The sequence below is a fragment of the Rhinolophus sinicus genome, chromosome 8, assembly GCF_057876585.1.
Source record: "Rhinolophus sinicus isolate RSI-liver-muscle chromosome 8, RSI-T2T, whole genome shotgun sequence".
Taxonomy (NCBI): domain Eukaryota; kingdom Metazoa; phylum Chordata; class Mammalia; order Chiroptera; family Rhinolophidae; genus Rhinolophus; species Rhinolophus sinicus.
This window is the reverse complement of record NC_142508.1, coordinates 21,386,023-21,392,720: the sequence shown is the minus strand read 5'-3', so window position 1 is coordinate 21,392,720 and position 6,698 is coordinate 21,386,023. Positions and strand designations below refer to the sequence as shown.

Genomic DNA, 6,698 nt, shown 5'->3' with positions numbered 1-6,698 from the left:
GAACGTTCTTGAAAAGAAAAACAAGAAACAAGACACGCGAGGCTCTCTTTTTAATTGATTTATTCCTGTAAACGCTTGTGCAAGATAGATTTTGTATTTGCGAAGTGGCACACTGATTCAGCTCATATATAGTTCGATTCTTTTCTGGATTGGAATGCGGTTGTCTCAGGGCAGGTTGGGTAGTGTAGACATTTATTCAGCAAATATTTGAGTGCACGCCGGGTGTCCAGCCCTGTGAAGCGTTCGGACGAGCTCGCGGCGCACTGGGGCACACAGCAGATGGTCACTATTGGGTCTTACCTCAAGTGGGCGTCTAGTAGCTGCACCCGAAGCCTGTCTTATCTGTGCAGATTTCTCACTCCCAATGCCGGCACCACCTAGGAGTTTCTTTCTGTGGTTTTGTTCCTGATGTTCTTAATCTGAACAGGGAGAAATAGGGAAAACTGCATCCAACCCAAGGCAGTGTGCAGTGGTCAAGCTGGCAGCGAGGTGATAAAGCTCAGTCGAAGTATCATCGCCACGCAGAGAAAACTGGCTCAGAGCTCGTCTCACCCACGGCCGAATAGCAGTTTCAGCTTTTTTCACGCTACTTTCACAGTTAGGTAAACAAGAGACAGGCTTTCCTTCTGCATTTACTGATGTTCTCCCTAGATGGGGTAAAAAGACGACAAGGTATTTACTCCTTCTTGTCAATGTATCAATTTTTAAGGGGGTGCCCACAGTGATAAAAGGTGTTTACTGAAGGCATGACTGACCTCATGTATTCAATGTTGACATAATTAGACAAATTGTAATAGAAAAAGGCACTATTTGGAACTAGAAAGGACTCACTACGTTGAATTCTTGTTCCATTAGTTGTTAGTTCTGTAGAAAAGAAGATTCCCTAAGTCTCAGGTTTTTTATCTGTATAACGGAACTGAAAATAAATGAGATAATATATGTAAAGAACTTAGGGCCCTATGGGTACAAAGCATGCAGATAAGATCATCATCATCACCTGTCTCAACAGGTTACTTTGGTGACTTATTAGATAAGCACATTTACAAACTTTGCAAATTATAAAGTGCTATGTATATAAGCAGAGACATTATGAGTTAAGTGAATACGCTTGTCATTTATTGTGTACCTTGCCAAAAATGAAACATTGTCTTTAAATACACCAGTTTTTGAGATTTCCTATTCCTTGGCAGTTGGATGATGTTTATTAAACTAAAATAATTTAATTCCTGGGAACATAGAAGTACAAATTAAATATAATAGCTTTATTGCCCTTTCTTTTGTTGCCCAGGAAAGGTATATTTTTCAGTTTCCTTTATTAATTAATTAGTTCTATTTGGTATGATAGTTTATTATTCTCTTCCTATTAAATAAATATGGTTATCACACTAAAGATTTTCCAAGCCTTGGGGATTCCACTGGAAGACATCTAATAATTTTTAGAATAAGACATATACAGAGTTTTCTCTATGAAGATGAAAGTGGTTTAAAGAATAGAAATTAAAGAAATATCCAAAAAACAACAAAGAGAATGTTTAAGGATTTCATTAATTAAACATAGATTAGTTGAGAAACTAACATACGTAAAAACTACGCTGGGTATACCTAGAAGGACAAGATGCAGTATCTGACCTTAAAAAGTATACAGGTTAAAGAATGACAAATGAGAAAAACACTTATTTAAAAAAAACAGAAAATAAACATTGGTATTGCAATCTGATAGTCGTTCTAATAAACCAGGAGATAATGGTAATACAGAGAAAAAAATACTTCATTCAGGATAGAGTAAGGGAAGGCTTCCAGGATGCTTGACATGTATCTTGAAAAATAATTCAGACCTTTGGGGGTAAGTACACTTACTACATGTGTACTTACATGTAGGAGGAACTACATTTGCAAAGGCATGAAATTGCTCACCGCATTTGGACAACTGCAAGTAAACTGGCATACCTGAAGTGCAGGATACATAAGAAGATTGGGAAGATGAGATTAGAGAACAGGCAGAGGCAAATTCAGCATTGAGCAGGGCAGCGGGCACATTTTCATGGCCTTATGTGGCATGCTTTGGAATTTAAACCATATCCTGAAGAAAATGGGGTACACATAAAGGTTTAAGATAAGACATGGAGTGAACTGTACCTCTTAAGAGTAAATCTGGAGCAATGTAAGGGCAGTGAAACCAGAGGCAAGATACCAAGAGATTACTAAGGAAATCTGGGAGAGAAACAATGAGGGCTTGAATTTCAGATGGGAAACAAAGGGAGAAGGAAAGCTTAAGAGATGGACAAAGGAATTAGTAGAATATATATGAGAAGCTAAGGAAGAGGGTCAAGGATAGAATATGATTCCCAGGATAGGATAACTTGACTGGTAATAGAGGAAATACAGACTTCAAGTAGACAAGTAGGTTTGGCGAAACATCAAGTTTTGAGGAGCCTATCAGAGAGATCCTAAACTCCGTTGGAAACACAAGTGTGTTACTTAAATCTGGATAAGGGGATCATCAGTAGGGTTTCTGGGCAGGAATTCCCACCCGTTCTCAGGATTTTTTTCCTCTTTTCTGTTCCCAAATCCCAAGAAAAGTTGGTCGGGAAATCAGGAAAATCAGCTCCTTGAACCCAGGTGGTTGGTAGTATCGGCCATCACTTTGTGGAAACGATTCATCGTGAAGGACAGAAAACAGTTTATATCTCAGGATTCGGGAACGGGAAAGTGAAAAAAATTCCTGAGAACTGGCGGGAATTCCTGCCTAATTACCAGTATGTTGGTGGTAGTTGAAGCTACAAATATAGATGATAAGGTCCAGAGATCCTGTGTTCAGAATAAGAAGAGGGTCAACTACGGGTCCCTTCCTGCCTATCCTCCAATTAAGGGATGGATGGAAGAAAAGGAATCTGAATAGAAGAATTGGGCATTAAAAATTAATTATGCCCTAATAATTTCTAATAAAATTTTCAATTTTGTGCATACACTAATGTTCTTAATAAATTTCGGCCTTAAATATTAACATTTCAGGTAATTGTAACATCTGTTAATGCTCTGGGATAATTGAATAAATGATGTCCAATGTAAGACTGTGATTGGCTTGTACCATTTCATATACATGAAATACACTTGAATTTACTCAATGATTCAATTTTACTTTTGTGAAGATGAGCATAAAAACAAATAAAAACAAATGGAAGTTATACTGCTTTTTAATGAAACACCTCTAATGCTAGAAAAAGATGAATGCACAGTAATAAAATAGCATATAAATGTGTTTTGGCAATGATAGTTAAGAAAACAGGTGTGTGACCTGAATAGCTATAGGTGGTCTGTTTTCTGGTTGAGAATTGATTTGTGCATTTGACCAGAAAGGAAGGTATTAACTCTTTCAAGTCACAGATGAAATTATTCTTTCATTCAATAGACATTGTTTGGGCACCCACTCTAGGCTATGCAGTATTCTGAGTAGATAAAAACAATAAAAGTTTGTCCTTGAGGAGATGCATATGAAACAGACATGAGAAAAATAAGAAACTGTGGTAATATATGCTCTTGTGGTAATAGAGACAAAATTCACAAAATATTCCATACCTGTTTTGGAAGTGGGCAGTCTGTCTTTTGTAGTATAGTTATAGCTAAAATTATATTACAACAGAGAAAATAATCTTTTCAGGTCAAACGGAAGGACCAGTTTTGCAAATATGTATGGGAAAACTGTCAAGTCACAAACACAGCTAATAAAAGGAGTACGCATCTAATAAAAGGAGTAAGATAAAAGCAACAAAATTTTGAAACTTTGAGATGACTATTTATATCTTATGAGGCAATAATCCTCCTGGTAACTACAGTTAAATTCCTTTCCTTCTTTTGCTTAACTTTTTCTTTTGCTCCTCTCGAGTTAGAATTTGAGTTCTAGCAGAGAATTGTTTAAGGACCTCACTTTTTACAGGTAATGAGTGAAAATATACACAGGTGATCAGCACAAATTGACCAGTAAATGAATATTCCACACTGGTATACACACATATACACACAAGAAACACACACACACACACACACACACACACACACCCCCCATATAGTCAAAGGATTGTTGTGAAGATTAAAAAAATAATACATGCAAAGCACTGAAAGACTATCTAGTATAGAGTAAATTGTCAGTAAACTCCAAGTATTTTATTGTTATTATAATTGCTGTATTATTGAGCTCACTTTTAACCATAAAACTGTAGAAACAAATCATAAATTAGTAAATACTTCTATGCATTTAATTATTGGGTTTTATATAATTTAGAATTTGTATTTCTAAATTATTTGCCTTGAAACAACCAGACTAAAGAAACTCCCAAATATGTGTCACAGTGTTTTATTAAGATCTCAAAGATTTCATAATCTTGATAAGGTTGACCCCACAATAAGAAGCTACTTTCCTTCTGTTCCTATTCAATCTGTGACCATTCATTACTGATTAATTACTGTTCTGTTCTTTAATTTTTTCATTTTCTGAGAAATTTGGAGGAACTAAATTTGAGTTGGTTGTGAAGCACAGTGAGGAAAAAACAGTAGAAGCTATCCTGTAATCTGTGTGCTTAAAATGTCACAAGAAAAGTCTTGTATTAATTCAAGATGTAAAATGTATGTGATGATCATTATAGTCTTCTAGAGAAGCAAGAATTTAGCCTAGAAGAGGATGTTTGTGTTTTTAATGTTAATAGAAACGCGAACTATGTGAACATTTTGTGGGAATGGATAAAATCTAGGAATGGTGTTCATAAGCGGATAAAGCAATAAATAGAGCTTTTTATTCCATGTAGTTTTCACAGTTTTTTGCACTTATGTTGAATTTGTTAAATACATTTTCTGCCAGTCAACAAAATTTATTGAGTGCCTGTTCTATATTAAGCACTATACTATGACACTTTTTTCTGAGTGCATAATTGACTAGGAATTTAACCAATGTCTCACTTAAGAGGTAAGAATTCTACTAATGTAAAAAATGGCACCATTTCAACAATAATGCTCAAAAAAATGAAATTAAATCAAGGAAGAATTTTTATTGAACAAAATTATAATAGTCAAATAACACCAGTGGGGAAAATAAGATATGTCTTTATTAACTACTTACTATTACTTTGCTCTGTAGCAATAATTAACAAATTTGTTCTCAGGACACATTTACACCAGTAAAAGTTATTAAAGTCCCCAAAGATCATTTGGTTATGTGAGTTATTTTATTAGTATGTCTAATATTAGAAAATAAAACTAATAGAATTTAGAAATAGCTCTTTATTCATTTAAAATATAATAACAAATTTGTTATATAACATAAATTACATATTTTATGAAGAAAACACTATATTTTCAAAATAGAAAATTGAATAGAAAGAGTGGCATTATTTTACGCTATAGAAATCTCTTTAATGTCTGGCTCAGTAGAATTCATGTGGATTCTTGTCTGCTTCTATGTTCAATCATTATTTTGATTGAAATAGATAAAGAAAATCCAACTTCACATAGATATGTAGTTGAGAAAGGAAGGAGCATTTTAATAGTCTTTTTATATAATTGCGGAATTCTTCTTTTATATTACACCAAAACTCAATAAGTAGTAGTTTCTTCAAGGTTAGTTGCAATGTGGAACCTAAAACTATATCAAAAACCTTTTTTACTCTGTGATATTGAAAAATCCATTAGTCTAGCTTACATCTTGAATGGAAATTTACTGATGCATGATTTTGTGACTTCATTCATTGGTCATTTGGAAAACATTGGTTCATTAAGTGATGTAGATTGTCCAAAAATTGACATTTTTTGTTTTATTTTATAGTATCCCAATTTACATTTGTCAGTAACCACCAATGTCATCAAAAAAAATGGTTAAGTACTGGAAAACTATCAAGCTCACAGATACAAATTTTACAAAATTTTAATTTTTGCTTGAATTTTATCACTGGTAAAAATCCTGTCAGTTGTTTTTCCTTAAAGTGACAAGTTCACTTCACTGACTTTTGAGTAAATGTCTGCTATATATCTAAATATGAGTAATTATAACTTGCATGTCACAATTTTCTCTCAGGGAAAGGTGGTGTTCTATGGAAAAGCAGCTACTTTCCCACTCAATCTGGTACTTCTTCAAGCAACCATTGCACTTCATTATGCAGCGGAAGTGTTTTATGTATACTTCCCAATTCATCTCACAGGATATTTTTTTTTATGTGTATCCAAGGGTTGGGATTTAACAAAATTAATACTTTTTACTGCTTAATCAGGGATACCTTAAATGAAACTGGCTTCTTTTTTTAACTTTGTGACTGTGCTGGTGAAGACAATCTTTTTTTTTCCTCTGTGACTGTGCTGGTGAAGACAACCATGATGATTAGTAGTAGATTTTGGTGCCATTGTTTTGAGTCATGCTAAAACTCCAGCATGAACCCACAATTGCTTCTGCACCACTTCTGCAGCGTACACATAGTGAAAAAGGCAAATCATGTGTTTAGTATTTATATGAAAACAGTTGCAGCCTCACAGACTTCCTTGATAGGGTCTCAGGGACCCCCATGGGTGGAGGACCACATTTTGAAAATCATTAGTCTTCAGGGTTAGGTCTCTAATTTTACCATTACATAACTAACACATTGTTGTTACACAGCATGCAAATATTCACTCTCAGATATTCTCCTCTCTGCCTGATTTAAGGATAAATTAGATATTAC

At 34.4% G+C, this 6,698-nt stretch overlaps 1 long non-coding RNA gene across 1 annotated transcript in view; it reads right to left on the bottom strand.

Annotated features, from left to right (window-relative positions):
- Positions 1–274: 274 nt before the first annotated feature.
- The window catches only part of LOC148757385 (uncharacterized), a 121,983-nt gene continuing 115,559 nt past the window's right edge, over positions 275–6,698 (bottom strand). The window contains exon 5 of the long non-coding RNA XR_016021956.1: positions 275–647. This is a non-coding gene — a long non-coding RNA (uncharacterized LOC148757385). The remainder of the gene's footprint in view (positions 648–6,698) is intronic.